At 39.9% G+C, this 18,497-nt stretch overlaps 1 long non-coding RNA gene across 3 annotated transcripts in view; it reads left to right on the plus strand.

Moving 5' to 3' along the window:
- The first annotated feature begins 4,682 nt into the window (after positions 1-4,682).
- The window catches only part of LOC123568702 (uncharacterized), a 178,861-nt gene continuing 165,046 nt past the window's right edge, over positions 4,683-18,497 (plus strand). For all 3 annotated transcript variants that reach the window (XR_012423658.1, XR_010580976.2, XR_006692170.3), the window contains exon 1: positions 4,683-6,730. This is a non-coding gene — a long non-coding RNA (uncharacterized lncRNA). The remainder of the gene's footprint in view (positions 6,731-18,497) is intronic.

The following is an 18,497-nucleotide window of genomic DNA, read 5'->3' on the forward strand; positions in this document are numbered from 1 at the left end:
GACTGTAAAGAGATAGTTACATAACCTCTCAGGGCCTCAAGTGTCTCATTTATAATACAAAGTGTCCAGATGAAATCTGGGAGACTTACACAACCCTATGATCACAAGGAGATGGTTTTATTGTCCTAGCTTCCCTAATATCACCAGGGAAAGTGAAAGTGGCTCCAGTAAAGTCATTATATAGAGAACAGGAGGAAGTAGAGCTTCCCCCGGGCCAGCTGCAGAGATGTGAGTGTATGTGTGTGTGGCTGGGTGCAGGGAGGGAGACGGTGGTATCAGTCTGAAGACTTACCAGCTGAGACTTCATGATATTTAGAGTAGATGATAACATGGTTAAACATAATTAAAGCTCAATTCAGTTTATAGGAATGTTACATTATTCAGTTTACTTTCTGAATGAGAATTATCCTGAAGCTGTAAATTCCTTGGACTGTGCTTTGACCACTCTTGAATAGTGACTGTGCATGACTGAACTTACGAATTTTGACTGACTATGGCCCACAGATTATCCTGAGCAGTCTCTATTTTAACCGTTTTATCCTATTAACAATTATACCAAATAATATTTGATATAAGTAACAGAGATGTGAAAGGAAGCTTTTACTTTTGTGTTTGAACCATTTCCACTGTTCAAATCCCCTCAACTTGAATGTGTAAACCTTTCACATCTGCTTGGTGGGATTATGACCCATTTTAGCTTTTCTCTTTCTGGGGCTCAGAAAATGATACTCCAAAGTATGACACTTTGGCATGCTGAGTACATTAAACAAAAGGAGATTGGAAGGCCCAGAAGCAGCCTCAGAAACAGTCTCTCTCTGACCTTCTCCTGCCCTCCATTTTCCCATCCCTCCACCTCCCCTAAAGTGAGTCGTAGAAATCAGAATTCCTCTCCTCCAAGGCGGGTCATAGATACTAGAACTCCTCTCCCCCAAAGCAAGACATAAAACCTAGCAAGGTCACTCTCTCCCTTCTCCCTTGAAGACCCTCATTCCACAGGGGTTCTGCCCTATACCTAGGAGGAAGGAATGCTATGCAGAGAGCCCAAGAAGAATCTGAACGTACAGGCCTTGCTGGGTTTCTCAGTCTATTACCATCAGATCAGATCCTTTTGTCAATCACATTGCTGCATGGTTGTCCATTCTTCGTTGAAACTAAGCATAAAAGCAGACAGTTTTCTCTAGGTCTTTGGGTCTTCATTTCTGAAGGTTCCTGTATCACACAAAACTTTGGTTAAGTAAATTTACTATGTTTCTCTCCTGTCTTTTATGACAGAAGTGCCAGCTGTGACCCTTATGATGGGCGAGAAAAGGTACCACACCTTTGTACCCATACACTCTACTTCTTTATATTCAAAATAATAACTAGTATTATATTATAAAAATTTCATTCCATTGTCAAATCATGGGTCAATACTACGTCTTGATTTTTAGTTCTGAGAACCTGATTGCCTTTTTAAGTTTGTTACTGAATATAAAGTTCTATGCATTTAAATAAAGGGCACCACTGGAAGCAGCAATGACTGCATACTATATTAAACAGGTTTTGGGAGATTTAGGAGGGACAATGTCAATTACATATGATTCATTCTGGCCTAGAGGAAAGTTTATGTTTTTATCCAAGAATAATTCAAGACCTCCTTCACGCTCATCAATCATGAGCCAAGTATTATATCAGGCACCAGGTATATAGAGACTAAGATAAATGTAGTCAAGAACTTCATTCTCAGGAAAGTCTGATCCCGTTAATTATTCTTTTTCCAAATTGTGGGGAGTCAAAATTTGTGCATCTTCATGTATCTGCCTGCCATTTCAAGCTGGATCAATTTGAAAGTGGGCTTTAAGGAGCCTGTCATACTTTGATTCCCTTTCCCTACCTACAGGCACCCCATTCAGGCCTGCTATCTGAAAAATGACCTATCTCTGAAGGTCTCTTCATTACATTCTGATATGATTTGGATCTGTGTCTCCACTCAAATCTCATGTTCAATTGTAATCCTCAATGTTGGAGGTGTGGCCTGGTGGGAGGTGATTGGATTGTGGGGGTGGTTTCTCATGAATGGTTTAGCATCATCTCCTTGATGCTGTCCTCAGGATAGTGAGTGAGTTCTTATGAGTGCTGGTAATTTAAAAGCAAATTTCTTCTGTTAGCTTTGGGGTTGGTTTGTGCTTTCTTTTTTCTAGTTCCCATAAGTGTGATGTTGTAATAGTTCAGTAAGTTGAGATCTTTCTGACATTTTGATGAAAGCATTTAGTACTGTAAGCTTTTCTCTTACCACTGCTTTAGCTGTGTTCCAGAGATTCTGATATGTTGTGTCTTTGTTTTCATTAATTTCAAGTAATTTTTTTGATTTCTGCCTGAATCTCATTGCTTACCCAAAAGTCATTCAGGAGCAGATCTTTTTTTTTTTTTTTTTTTTTTTTTGAGACAAAGTTCCACTCTGTCACCCAGCCTGGAATGCAGTGGCACGATCTCAGCTCACTGCAACCTCCACCTCCTGGGTTCAAGCGATTCTCCTGCCTCAGCCTCCTGAGTAGCTGGGATTACAGGCTCTACCACACCAGGTTAATTTTTGTATTTTTAGTAGAGACGAGATTTCACCATGTTGGCCAGGCTGGTCTTGAACTCCTGACCTCAGGTGATCCACCCTCCTCAGCCTCCCAAAGTGCTGGGATTACAGGTGTGAGCCACTGTGCCCGGCCAGGAGTAGGTTGCTTAAGTTCCTTGTAATCATGTGGTTTTGAGCAATCTTCTTATCATTGATTTCCATTTTTATTGTGCTGTAGTCCAAGATCACGGTTAGTATGACTTCAATTTTTGTTGTTGTTGTTGTTGTTTTTTAATTTGAATTTGCTGAGAAGTGCTTTACGGTTGAATGTGCAGTCAATGTTAGAGTATGTGTCATGTGCACATGAGAAGAGTGTATATTCTGTTGTTGTTGGGTGGAGTGTCCTGTAGATGTCTCTTAGGTCCTTTGGGTCAAGTGTTAAGTTTAGGTACAGAATATATTTGTTGGTTTTCTGCCTTGATGATCTGTCTAATACTATCAGTGTGGTGTTAAGTCTCCCACTATTATTGTGATTATCTAAGTTACTTCGTAAGTCTCTGAGAACTTGTTTTATGAATTTGGATGCTCTAACACTAGGTGCATATATCTTTAGGACAGCTAGGTCTTCTTGTTGAATTGCACCCTTTATCATTATGTAATGTCTTTTTTTTTTTAATCAGTAAGGAATTTAAAGACAAAAGGGAAACTAGTGGCTATGATCTATGGCAGTTCCGACTTCCTTTAAAAGATTCCTGGAGTGTCACAACTTGGAGATACCTTAGTCTATACCTTTTCTTTTACAGGTGCTAAATCTGAGTCTCACTGTGGTAAAATGACCTGCCCAAAGTTCTCATTCACAGGGGAGATCCTCTGCTCCCTCTGCCTGCTTGCAGCATTCTGCCTCTCTCCTTTGTGCTCCTGCAGCACCTTCTACGCCAGACGCTGGACCTGGCATCCCTCTGTGGCTTAACATGACGCTTAGGTATTTGTGTTATCCACCCAACTGTAGACTGTCTGCTCACAGAAACCACATCTGAAAGCCTTTGTTTGCCATAGCACATGAATCCCCATATTTCTATAGCCAAGAATGTTTATTTTGTGGTTATTTAGGAAGTCTTTGAAAAGCCTAAAATAATGCTATCTTAATTTAGAGAATTGCTTGGAAAAGTGGCGTAGGCAGTTTCTAGGAAGAGAATTGTATGTAACCCTTTATGAGGCAGGTGACTCCGGAAGAAGATACCCATTACCCTCTATCCTCTGTCCTTGTGCTATTTTTTCTCAACTTGCAAATTTTCTCCCTCAAGGAACTATTCAGACAATGATAATGTGAATAATACCTTATAATTCAACAGGCATTTTTCATAAAGAGACAAAACACCTGCAATGGCTATTGAGAATTGGATGAAATAAGTCACCCCATCATGTTTGCTGCTTTACAATTTCAATAGCTCCGAGCAAGCAAAGCTCTTTGTCAAAATATAATAAAAATTGCAAACAAGTAGCAGCAGCACAAAAATCCCCACAATGTCAGAGGGACACTGGCATTGCCAGAAAAAAAAGTCCAAGTCTCTCTAGCTATTAATCTAAATGACAACTACAATCTCCCTTGAAAATCCTTGCCCAAATAAAGATTGTTTTAATGCTTAAAACATTAAGCAAAGCACTCTTCATACTTATATATGTTCTGAATCCTGTAGGTCTATTCTCAATGAAATTCCATTAAAATAATAAAATCAGTTTTGAGATTATATATAGCATGTTTATACAATTAGCATTAGTAGTAATAATACTTAACCCTTATTGAGAAATTACCATGTGTCAGGCCCTAACTGACTTAACGACTACAACTCATTACATATGTACTGATACTATGCCCCATTTCATAGACTTAGAGATAGAGGCAAAAAAAGGTAAAACTTGCCATAACTTGCTAAGGCACATGACTTATATGTGATAAAGTTAGGAGTTGAATCTAGGCCAGTATTAGCCAATCATGTAGTTTTAAATTTTATAGTATCCACATTAGATGAAAAAGAAATGGGAGGTGATATTAATTGTGATATTTTATTCAAGTCAATATAACCAAAATATTATTAATTTAACATATAAACAATACAAATTATTAATAAGATTTTTTTTTCCCTTTTTCTTTGAGGCAGAGTCTCCCTCTGTCACCCAGGATGGAGTGCAATGGTGTGATCTTGGCTCACTGCAACCTCCATCTCCCGGGTTCAAGTGATTCTCCTGCCTCAGCCTCCCGAGTAGCTAGGATTACAAGTGTGCACCACTACGCCTGGCTAATTTTTGTATTTTTAGTAGAGACGGGATTTCACCATGTTGGCCAGGCTGGTCTCAAACTCTTGACCGCAGGTGATCCACCTGCCTCGGCCTCCCAAAGTGCTGGGATTACAAGCATGAGCCATCACGCCCAGCCTTACTTTCCTTTTTTTTGTAATGAGTCTTTGAAATCTGGTATGTATTTTACATTTATTGGATATCTCATTGTGGGCACTCACTTATCCCTTGAAATACTTGATATATTTTGATTTTGTAAAATTTATTGTTGAAGATGTAGATTCACATACCCCTGTTTTTTCAAACATACTTGAATGTTTCTAATAATTGAATTATCTTTAAAATTTTATGTGTAATTAAATTAAATAAAATTAAAAATGCAGCTCCCCAGTCACACTAGCTATAATTGAAGTGTTCAACAGTCCCATTTTAGTAGTGGCTCCCATATTAGACAGCACAGACATAGGTGGTCTTCATCGAGAACCCCTGCTCCTCCAGCCTGGGCAACATAACAAGGCTCCATCTCTACAAAAAATTGAAAAAATTAATTGGGCATAATGGAACACATCTGTTGTCCTATTTACTCAGGAAACTGAGGCAGAAGGATCTCTTGAGCCAAGGAAATTGAGGTTGCAGTGACCTAGGATTGTGCCACTGCTCTTAGCCTGAGAAACAGAGTGAGAGCTTGTCTCAAAAAAAAGAACCCTTGCTCTTATCTAATAAATAGTTAATAAATAGCTATTGAATTAATATTGAACCACTATGCTATGCTGTCTCAAAGAAGACAATTAGAAGGCACCATTTAATTGCATTCGGTGTTCATTTAACATCTATTTGTCAGGACTCATATAAGTTGACATTAATGGTTAAAAGTATAGGTTCTAGAGTCAGACTGGGCTGGACTCAAGACTCAATTTTGTTACTTATTAGTTAAGAGTCTTAGTCAAGATAAAGAAGAAGGGTTGTATCTTGCTAACCAAAAGGAATAGTCAAGTGAGTCTCTCAGAAAAAGTTCTGATCCAGGTGACTATTTCACAAAATGTATGAATAAAACCAGAGGATGACTCTGTAAATAATATCATCTCTTTCCTCAAATCTCATGCCCTTATCATTTGCTACCCTGATGTATATTTATCAGCAGGACTTACAGGTCCAACACTATCATTGGCAGAATGGTCTTAGAGTAGGCATATAAAATGGAAAACCAGGCGGACTCTGCTCCTTGCCTAGTTCTGCTATTGAGACATAAACCTGTACAACTTCTCAGAGTCCTTGACCTGCTTTCTCCTGTGGCTTCACTGTATGCAGATTGTATGAGTAAACAAATGACTCTCAGTCCCAATCCTAGACACAGCCCTTATCAGCCCTTCTTATGTAGACTGCCCAGCTCTCAGAGAAAGCCACCACATGTGAGCACCCATAATTTAGGATTGCTTATTTTCTCCTAAAACCTACAGATAGATGGATGGAATAGCAAAGCTCTCATGTGCGTGAATCATATATGGGCTGAACATATGGGAGGTGACTCACTGGCATATAGACTATCCTAGCAAGGGTGTGCATCAAATTCCTCTAAGGATACCAATCTAGAAAAGGAGTTTCCCCTATGGAGAACAAGAACGCTGAATATTCATAGCTCAATGGTATTGCCTTCCACTGATGTAGTGCAGGCTGTTTCTTGGATCTCCTCATGTTTGAAGCTAGAATCTTCTGCTTGCTTGCTTGGATCTTGCTTTAATAAGATCCTTATACTAGATCTAGTCCACAGAGACTGCCTAGATAGCCTACAAGAAGAGAGAGAGAAGGAGAAGAGAGAGAGAGAAAAAAAGAGAGGGATTGATTCTGCACCTACTGGATGATAAATGTAACATCATAGGTACCCGCCTAGAGGTACAGTAGTCCTTTATTCAAAGGAATGCATTTTGAGGTGGGGTGTGTGTATGTGTGTGACAAATGTGGCATAAGGAAGGTATGATGTGATATTAATAGAAACGTTTAGTCTATATGAGCCTATATAATTGTTTCTTATGTATAATAATCCTATTAACAATATAAGCAATTTGAAAGGGTACTTCTAATAGGTTTCAAGCCAGTGGAAAGAATGTAAAGTGATACACTGTTAGTCTTTGACCCCTCCATACTTTTGGTTGCATCTCATCAGTGCCAAGTAACTTTTGGACTTGAATAAAATGCCCTGGTGGGGTCACTGTACACTGACTGATATCCTGGGGGCCAGATGATGCAACTCAGAAGCTCCGGCAAGTTAATTCCTCCTGTGGGGAATCTTGATCAAGGGAAAACAGGGTATGAGAGGAGTTTGGGCAGATAAACTCGCTTCCCTCCTCTCTTTCGTGGACCAATACAATGTGTATTTCTTCCCTGCGTATTCTGCATGCCAAGAATACATACCTGCAGAGTGGCTGGCTATGTCAGCAGCTTGTTGTAAAGCAGAAGCCAGTGTTGTCATACGGCACATCGTATTGCTTTGCATCTTTGCTTTCTGTTTTCCTTCATCCTCACTGCCTGTGGCTTGGTTCTCCCACATAAAGCATATTGTTGCCTTAACCCTGCCTCGGGCTCTGTCTTCTAGAGGACCTGAGCTAAGACCCAATATAATGTTCTGCTCCCAGTAAAGATGGCACTTGGAGTTTTCTCCTGTATACTACGAGCCATTCCAAACATGTCCTCATTTTCTTCACAAACTTTTGGCAGTGCTTCAGTATACTGATCTTAGATCCCATAAAAGGGTGGAGATGGGTAACAACCTAGGCTGTTTTCTGGGACCCTGCACTGGCTATGGGGAGAGAGAGAGAGGACATTCTGATTTTTCTGTTCATTCATTCCATTTGGCTTCAATATACTCTGGCTGCGACAACATTGGGGAAAAGCAAGATGGAAAGGAACATCCACAACAAGGTACAAAGAATATGAGGCACACTGTGTCCCTGAATAACCTCACACCACACTTCAGAGCTGCTAGGTCCAGCTTTTTCTAAAAAAAGTGGAAAGAGAATGCCCAAAGCCATACTTTTGTGCTCTGTTATGAAAGCTCCCTTAGAGGTGTCACAATCAGCCTGTGATTGTCTTAACCACTGTGAATGACCTTAATCACTATGAGTGACCACTATGAGTGACCTATGATTGTCTTAACCACTATGAGTTTTCATGGTCCAGGTACTTGTAACATATGTTGCCACATTTATTCTTCATAACAGTACTACAAGGTAGACTCTACCATTGTTCTATTTTCCAGAGAAGGAAACGAAGTCAGAGTGTGCTTAGGTAACTTACCTAAGTTTATTCAGCTAGCACAACTGATGTCGCCAGGATTCGAACCCAGGTCTTCAGATTAACAGGGTGGGAGTTGTTAACCACCAGCCTGTGTCCTCTATATTATATTGCCATGAAAGTCTTGTTCCCAAAATGGTGCAGCTGTTTAGTGTTTCCCTGACTTATGTAAGCTGATGTTCTCTTTCTCTGAAACACTTCTTCTTTTTGAAGACCTGGCACAGGCAACACCTGCTCTGGGAAGGCTGATGCACTTCCCAGTGTCTGGCCTTTGCCCCACTGTATGAAGCCCCCCATCCCCACACTCCCCTGAGTATCACCAACTCCAGTCTGTGTGTATCGAAATGTTTATATAGATGATTTGGGACCATAAAGGAATTTGTGCACTTGTAGAGGTGGCGACAGGTTTTACAGCACAGCCAGAGACTTGAATATTAGCCACATCTGTCCTTAAAAGTGTCTTGGCCATTCCTGATCTGATGCTCCCTTTGCACAGAGCTCAGACAATACTCTGTGGTATTTCTCAACTCCAGCAACCACCCGGTAAATACTGTTTCTTTCTTCCACGGGGAAATGTCATGTGGAAGCTCAAAATTTGCCCTTCTTCATTGTGCAAAGCATTGTGGTAACTGCAGCTAATGTGAGGCCCATATCAGGACTATTTTCCTTCAACCAAAATGACCCAACATACTGTTTTTTTTCTAAACAAAGTTCATTTGCTTTTCCTTTAAAATGAAATCTGTTTTTGTTTTTTAAAGCAACTTTTATTTTTCTCCATGCTACGGATGAATGAATGAAAACCTATGTGAATGATCAAATGTGTAACAAGGTAGACATGATTACTTATTGAAAATTCTCCACGAGGATTTCTGGTAGAAAAGTGGTCAGCTTGAGAGAACTAGTCTGCCGAGGCTGTTCAGAGGTCTTCTGTCTGTGAGGAGTGAGTGGGGACCGGGCTTGGAGCTTCCAGAGGGACTCAGCATGGCTGGTGAGTAAGAGCAGAATTGCAAGGGGCCACTTCCAGGGGGAAAGTGGCTATAGACTAGGGAAGGTGGAAAAGCCATAGCTGCGGTGCAGAGTATGAGAACTGAGGAAGAGGAAAGTTAGGGAGAAAACCGGAGTGTGAGAGAATTGGTTAGAAGAGGAAAGAGTTTTATATTTAAGTAGTGTCTCCATGAATCATAAATTAGATTTCCTTTAATATTATTCAAGTGAACAGAGGCTGGAATTTTATTTAATTTCTTTATTTGCTAGAGTGTGTATGCGTGTGTTCTAAGGAAACACAGGCTTGAAACTGAATCCTCTTGGGCTAAACGATTTATTTCATTTACAAAGGAAATGGTAGCCAGAAAAACTGGGCATATCATATATACACCTTATAATTTTGTGCAAATTGCAAAACTTCTCTGTCACATCTGTAAAATGTATCTGGTGCCCACTTTACAGAATTACATGAAGGTTAAATGGACCACTGTGCAAAGTACAGATTATCAAACAGTCCCTGACACTGGTATATTTGGGAAAAAACTATCTCTCAGACTGTGTAGAAGTATCAGGCACTTTAATATGTGTGTATATATTTATATGTATATATATGTATATATGTATTTTTGTGTGTGTTACAGGTATGTGTGTGTTTAGCATGTGTGTTTTATGTGTGTGTACACACACATATAAATACGCACAAAACACACATATACATGCACATGTATATACATGCACTCACACACATATGTAAGGTCCTCTGAGCTGGCCACACCATGGTCAAGCCATTATGACATTCCCACGCCCTTGTGAATGTACTTTGTAACATTCCTCCTCCCTGCCTTTGTGACAATATATCCTCCCCACCCTTGAGAATGTACTTTGTAACATCCATCCCCTGCCCCCCCCAAAAAATTGCTCCTAACTCCAACGCCTATCCCAAAACTGTAAGAACCAATAATAATCCCACCACCCTTCGATGACTCCTTTCTTGGACTCAGCCCACTTGCAGCTAAGTGAATAAACAGCCTTTCTGCTCACACTAAGCCTGCTCAGGTGGTCTCTTATACGTAACAACACATATATACACACACATACATACACATATATGCATAACAACATATATACACACACACATATGTAACAACATATACATATAACAACATATGTATTCACACACATACCTATGTGTGTGTGTGTATATATATATATGTAGTATATTACTTTCCCAAGCCCAGAAGTTCTGTTCCTTGACCCTAAGTAAATATAGCCAACTGATTATGTCAATGCTCTGGGGTGCAGTGTACCATCCCATGGGGCAAATCGCACACTAATCCAGCCCATGGGGTATGGACATATAAATAAGAATGACAGGTAATTCATAACGCCAATAGTAGAAAATCCTATCTTACTCTGAGAACAGTATTGTCTTCTGCAGATAAATTAACATGAGAAGCTGATTTATGGTGGGATTTATGATGTATTTATTGGGTACAGAGTGTGGCTCAAGTCTTTAATGATGTCAGGCTAAGATGGCTAAATGCTCAGCTCTACCTTTGGGATATACCAGCTGTCAGGACTGAATGGCTGGATTCCTTGGTCCCATTATGGAACAAACACTAATATTTACCCATTGAATTCCATGGTTCTGTGCCCCAGAGACAGTAACCCTCTTTTTGATGATGACATACATTTTTTTTGAATAAAAAATGTATTTCATTTTCAAATGACCTCAATTACATGCTAATAGAATGTGTGTATCTGTTGGACACTGTGCACTTCCTCAAACCTCAGAATCAGATTGGACACTGCTACTCTCATTTTCTGTCCCACAGTGATTTTCACAAAGTAATTGCTTTTTATCAGAACTACTGCCTAAAAACCAACTTTGCAAAGATATGACATCATCGAAAGGAATGTAGCACAGTTTAATGTTGAAAGTGTGGATGTCCCAGAACTAGCAGTTGCCATTGTTTCTGACAACTTGCTGGTTTCCTCTAAAATTTAAAATATCCCACTGCACCTGTATGAGTTTGCTGTGCCTACCCAGGGTGCCATGGCACACACAGTCTGGGAATTGTATCACATTCTTTTTTGAAATAATGTTGAAACTACTAATTAGGTTTTAGCCAAGTTCTTCTTTTCTCTTCTTCTGAAATTTTGCTGTAAATCGCTTTTATCGTATCTCTCTTATCAATTCTGTCATTTTGGGATTGTCTTTATTTACAAGTTGGGAATAGAGGCACCTACTCTATACTGTCACATCAGTGGAAAAGAAAAGGTCATAATAGAATGGGTTGGACTTAGGAGACCCGAGACCTATAGCCTAAGAGCCTACACAGGGAGAGCAGAGCCATGTGCAGTGGTGGTGGTTTGGGCTTGGGGTTAGATATATGATGATTTGTTAGAGGAGGCAGCTGTTAAAAGTGTGTGATCAATTATTGTTTCACTGATTTCTCATTAATGAGCCTTCACTTTGTTTTTGTTTTGAGACAAAATGAACAGGCACAGAAAAAGTAGGTAAGGTCTTACATATCCACTTAGTTCACACTGGGGGTCAAACAGGGCAAGGATATTGGCAGAGAGTTCAAACTCAGTTGATCAAGGAGGACTAATGGCCAGCCCTTTCTCAAGTTTGAGAGAGGAAGAGGGAATTTGTGGGCTTCATTCCTTAACTTGCTTCCACTATTCTATTGGCAGAGATTGACAACTTGGCATATACAACTAGTCCTCACTTAATGTCATTGATAGGTTCTTGGAAGCTGCGATTATAAGTGAAACGATGTGAAAGGAAATCAACTTAACAGAGGCTAACTGAAATAAACTAGAGTTAAGTTCCTACAGCATATTTCTGGTCACAAAATCATCACCAAACCTTCAAAATAAAGACCAAAACACTTCCAATATTAAACAATGAAATAAATGTGAGCTACACTTTTAAGAAAGATAAATACAAACAAGTAAGATAATTACTTGCCCAATTGTTCCAGTTCAAGGTTGTAGGTGGTGACCTATCACGGAGCCTATCCCGGCGGTTCAGGTGAGAACCAGTCCTGAACAGGAGGCCATCTCATCACAGAGAACACTCACACACAGCCACTCATACTGGGAAAATTCAGACATGCCAATTAACGGGGCATGGCTTTGGGATGTGGGAGGGAACCAATGCAGACATGGAGAGAACACGCAAACTTCACAAAAACAGTGGCCATGGCTGGGAGTTGATTTTTTTTCTCAGCAAGGTTATAGCAAAACATCATTGAACAGAACAATCTTGTATACCTGATGTATAAATGCTTTTGTTTATCCAAAATTTTTTGCACTAATTTTCTCTATTGGATCACTCCCATCAGCAGGCAAACATTCTAGTTTTCTATTTTAAAACTAACTTCTCTTATGAGTCCACTTTTCCTTTAGTTATGGAATCAACCCAAATGCCCATCAATGATAGACTGGATAAAGAAAAATGTGTACATACACACCATGCAATACTATGCAGCCATAAATAGGAAAGAGTTCATGTCCTTTGCAGGGACATGGACGAAGCTGGAAACCATCATTCTCAGCAAACTAACACAGGAACAGAAAACCAAATGCTGCATGTTCTCACTTATAAGTGGGAGCTGAATAATGAGAACACATGGACAAAGGGAAGGGAACATCACACACCAGGGCCTGTTGGGGGATGGAGGGCAAGGGGAGGGATAGCATTAGGATAAATAGCTAATGCATGTGGGGCTTAAAACCTAGATGATGGGTTGATAGGTGCAGCAAACCATCAAGGCACATGTATACCTGTGTAACAAACCTGCACATTCTGCACATGTATCGCAGAACTTAAAGTAAAAAATAAAAATTCCCAAACCTTTCACAATAATTGTCTTGACCTTTCCCTGAATAACCATCATACCACCAGTCCAATGTGAATTACACCTTTTCTTAATCTCTCAGTGTCATTTGGCCCACTCCGTCCTTGAAAGGCTTTCCTAACTTAGTTGCTGTTGGTCTACCATCCTTGAAATGCTTTTCTAACTTAGTTGCTGTTGGTCTACCATCCTTGAAATGCTTTTCTAACTTAGTTGCTGTTGGTCTACCATCCTTGAAATGCTTTCCTAACTTAGTTGCTGTTGGTCTACCATCCTTGAAATGCTTTCTTAACTTAGTTGCTCTTGGTCTACCTTCTCCCTCACCAGCCACTTCCGGATCCAGATTCAATCTGTTCCAGGAGATCATGGTTGGGGCAATAATATCTGAGGACTCATGAAAATCAAGAAGAAGATTTAAAGAGCCAGGTTTCTCATGTGCTTTGTTTTCTTATTTCTCCAAACTAAATATAAGTTCCAGTCATGCAGATACCTTGGTTTACTTGTTCTTCTCAAGTTTACTCCACCCACTAAGGACTGTGCTCAGTACACTCTTGGCATTTGAGAAATATGGTTGAGTTAATGAATGTGCAGCTCTCTCAAGAAATTACTTTCTGTCTTTGACTCAAAAGACCAGAAGAGTTTCTTCACCAAAAGTTCCTTGGAATCTTTTATCACTCTTCCTCTGGCATATTCGTTTGCTGGTCGGGAGATGCTGATCCTGGTTCCTTTTGTCTTTCAGTGACTGCTACTGGATTACAATGTAATGCTTTGGGCCAGACATGCATTTGAAGCAGCCCCAGTAATACATATTTGATGTTAGATTAACTTGTTCTGACTTGTAGTCACAGTGGCAGGAGCTTTTCTGCTGCTGCCTGCCTTCTGAATATGAATAAAGTATCTGCACTTTTATTAACTTATAGCAGAGTTATGTTTAACCACAAGAGGAAAGGAACACACCAATTATTCTCTTGGGCAATTTTAAGGAAGCATGAATAGAAAATAGCTTTGTGGCATGAGTGACTTGAATCCTTGAATCGGTCTCTGCACACAATGTTTGAAAGAAAGTCATAACTGTGTATTCATTAGAGTGACTATAAAATAGCAGAGTGTTAAATTCGCAACCAACAGGCTTTGTTATCAGTGATGTGGGGTTTATTATCTATCATAGCTAGTCTTATTAATTGGGAAGCTTTTTGCAGAAAAAGAAATGGATTCCATTTCTAAAACTTGCAATTGTGAATTCTGTTAATGCTTTTAGCCATTTAGATATTTATTTATACATGTCACTCAATGGGGAAATTTGCAATTCTGGGTAGATTTTGTGACTTAAAGCAGAGTGCTTGTTCTCTACAGTTCAGTAATTCTCCTCTTCTCAAAATGGGACAACCACAGGTTTATCCATCTGTTTTTTGTTAAATGAGTCCCAGATGAGGAGACAAGTGCTGTGTGCTTTTGATAAGACAGGAATGGTTCCATTAAAAATAACCTTTTGAACTCCTATTGAGTGGAAGACACCTGAAATAGAGCTTCTAGGGGAAGGGGAGGAGGATGAGTAAGGTAATTCTTGCCATCAAAGTTTGGAGTGACCACAATCACCTAGATAGTAAGTTCTTTGGGGGAATTGTGAAACCCATTTCATGAAGTAAGATTTGTGAGCCAATGGCATAGGTCTGGAGTAGACTCGAAGCCTTCACCGCCATACCACTCTCTCAGGGTCTGGTTTTATGGGTGGCCCACTCACTGTGCAAAACTGCATCTGCTGCAGCAGTTCTGGTGCCACATAACATAGCCCAAGGACAACCCAAGGGGTTGTATCGGCAGCCCTTTCTGTTCTACTGACTAATCTTTAGCATATTGTAGACCTTTTAACAAAAATTGCTATTCATAACATATGTTTAGGTTATACATTTCTTTAATAGAACATTTTAATATTGTTTGAATGGCCACAGGGTCTCATATTACATACATTTGTTTAATTTCATTTTTCCTTCTATTTTCCCCTCTAAAGGAACAGAACATTGAAGTCTACTTAGAGTCAAAGATTTGGTCCTGGGCATTGTGGTTGCAGATACCGCCTTTATCAGATGGCTCCCCGATATTGGCCTCCTGCTTTTAGACTTGTATGAAATAGCAAACTCTCCAAATTATTTGAAAATAGCCACAATTTTTTTTTACAGACATTTATTGGCAATTGTGCTCACTTCTCATGGAAAGGGAATATTGAGAAATGAACTTCAATGCTTCATTTTATTGTTTACTTCAAGGTAAATAACTCCATTTGGAAATGACAATGGTGCAAATATAGTGTAGTGAAGCTATGGGTCTTACTCTGACCAGGCTTACATTGACAAAAAATTATGCTTTTAAAAGCATTGCTGTTGAAAAGAAGGCCACAGTAGCATAGGAGTCTGCTTTTTTATAAAGAAGAGAACATTAGGTTTGGAGTCAGATGATCTAAAATCTTTGTTCGAGACCTTGAATTAGTAACTTATTCTTTCCAAGTTTCAGTTTCCAGTGTACAGGATTGGTGTGAAATAAAATTTAAAAAGTATTTGAACATATTTTGTGAAGTTCTACGCCAGTATAGAGTTATACATGGGCTATCTTAATTGGTTTAAATATCTCTTTCTAATATATGGCCTCAAAAACTTCAGCCAACTGAGATTGATTTCATATGATTTTTTAAACGTATAATTTTATTGAGGTGTAATTAGCATACAATAAACCATACATATTTGCTGTAAAGTATGCAATTTGCTAACTTTTGAGACATAGATGCATCCATTAAATCATTGCACCATCACTACACATCTGTTACCCCCAAAGTTTCCCATGCCCATTTATAGCAGGGACCTCCTTTTTAGCACCTCCCTCATATTCTTAGAATTGGAAAGTTGGTATTGTATGCTGGTTCCAGCATCTTTGATTTTCTAAATTACGTTACTTTGTCATGTGTTTTTTTAATTTGCCACAAATCAAATAATGACACTGTTATACATAATGTCATAATAATTTGCCTCTTTCTGCCACAGAAGTTCCAGACAATGAGTTTTATCCTTTTCATTGTTGACAGGGGTCCTATGGTCATTATGCAGGTGACTTCTCTCAAAGGACATTTAATAGAAAATGGGATGATGCCGAGCATGTGAAGATAGAATTGACAGAGACCTTAGTACAGCCTCTTATGTTTTACTCTCTAGATGTAAAGATGCTTCTTTATGTTAGAAGCAAAGAATGATGGTTGATTATAATTTCTAAAATCACCCTGCTAATTTTAAGAGGGAATAATAACCACTAACTGGAAAAGCCTTATTTATTTATTTATTTATTTATTTTTGAGACAGAGTTTTGCTCTGTCGCCCAGGCTGGAGTGCCACTGGAGTGCAGTGGTGCAATCTCAGCTAACTACAACCTCTGCCTCCTGAGTTCAAGCGATTCTTCTGCCTCAGCCTCCCTAGTAGCTGGGAATATAGGCGTGTGCCACCACGCCCAGTTAAGTTTTGCATTTTTTTTAGTAGAGACGGGGTTTCACCACATTGGCCAGGCTGGTCTCGAACTCCTGACCTCTTGATCCACCTGCCCTGGCCTCCCAAAGTGCTGGGATTACAGGCATGAGCCACCGTGCCCAGCTTTATCTTTAAAAAAATGCCAATTTGAGCATTATGAAAGCAAATACAAATTCAGCAGTAAGATCATAATTATTAAGTTATGAATCCTAATGTTTTATGGGAGTTTCCTTAATTCATAGGCTACTTATGTAGTAGTCAGAGTAGTCAGGAACCTGGGCTTTGGAATCGCATAGATCTGAGTCTCACTAGTGCTAGTGCAAGCCTGGGCAAGTGACTTAATTTTTGTGAGCCTCAATCTGCTCACCTGTAAGATGAGGATACTAATAGCAGCTATGTCATAGAACTATGGCAAAAATTAGATTGGTGGATGCCTGTGCAGGCCTAGCTCAGGACACAGAGCAATCATTTCATGCATGTTATGAAGATGAAGATGATTACCTAACTGTAAAATGTATATCAGCATACAGCAAATATATACAAGATTTTAGTCTAAAGGACTTTCATTAATTAATCAAATATTTATTGGTACCTACTACGTCCCAGTTCCTTTCTAGTCATGGATGACTAAAAGCACTCAGATTCTTTCATCTCAGGACTATGCTCTGGTGCTACAAAGGCTTCAGAATTTGTCTTTGTTCCATATAAGACCATAAGTGATTTCCCATGGGGAACTTTTAGGGCAGTGTATAGATAGCTCAGAGGAAACTGAGAGTCTTCATACTGTAACCTGAATTTGTTTTATCCATCATCGCTTTCCCTGTGTAGTCTACATATTACGTATTCCAAATAGGAATTTCATCAATACCAATCACATTTAGAGGCAATTTTCTTTCTTTCTTTTCTTTTTTTTTTTTTTGAGAGGGAGTCTCGCTCTGTTGCCCAGGCTGGAGTGCAGTGGTGCGATCTCGGCTCACTGCAAGCTCCGCCTCCCGGGTTCACGCCATTCTCCTGCCTCAGCCTCCTGAATAGCTGGGACTACAGGTGCCCGCCACCGCGCCCGGCTAATTTTTTGTATTTTTAGAGATGGGGTTTCACCGTGGTCTCTATCTCCTGACCTTGTGATCCGCCCGCCTCGGCCTCCCAAAATGCTGGGATTACAGGCGTGAGCCACCGCGCACGGCCTTAGAGGCAATTTTCATACCTAAGCTGGGCCATTCAGCATGAATGAAGGAATAAATGAATGCAATTAAAAGTCCAGAGCCAAAACTCACCTAAAATAGCTGTTGAAGTAGTGTAAGTGTTGTAAATCTTTCAAGCCCCTGCTCCTGGATGGTTTGGGGGACACAGGGAGGAAGAACCAACTGACCCGTTGATCTGACCTTTGGATAGAAGACAATGATTGCTTATGGTTAAAAGAGATGATATGAGTATGAAAAGGGATCCCAAAAGCCAAACCCACACACTGGACAGTTTTAGTCCTGTCCCACATCTTCAAGGTCAGGCCGCCCCAGAACCTGGCTTTCTGGAGGACATTTGTGGCTCACGTGTATTGAACCCCAAATAATAAAATAATAATGGTCTTACAACCCCCAAGCAAGGCGCTTAAAAATTATTATTTACTTATTTTTAGAGAAAAGGTTTTATTCTGCTGTCCAGACTGGAGTGCAGTGGTGCGATCATAGCTCAGTGATCAAACTCCCGGGCTCAAGCAGTACTCTTGGCTCAGCCTCCCGAGCAGCTGGGACTACATGTGCATGCCACCACGCCCTGCTATGGGTTTTTAGTCCTGAGGTAGCAGCTCTTGAGCTTGGCTGCTGCAGATTAGGAGGCTGGAAATAATCAGAGAGGAAGAGTGTGTGAGTCTAGACTGTGTTCTCTTCTCAGCCTCTAGTTGGAGATCTTCCCTTCCTTTCCCCCATTCCCTGCTAAGCAGAAGATTTTCAGTGGGATTCAGAGATTCATTCAGCTAAAATAACTGACAAGTATTTACTGGCCACCTAATAGAGGTTG

The sequence above is a fragment of the Macaca fascicularis genome, chromosome 14 (assembly GCF_037993035.2).
Source record: "Macaca fascicularis isolate 582-1 chromosome 14, T2T-MFA8v1.1".
Classification (NCBI taxonomy): domain Eukaryota; kingdom Metazoa; phylum Chordata; class Mammalia; order Primates; family Cercopithecidae; genus Macaca; species Macaca fascicularis.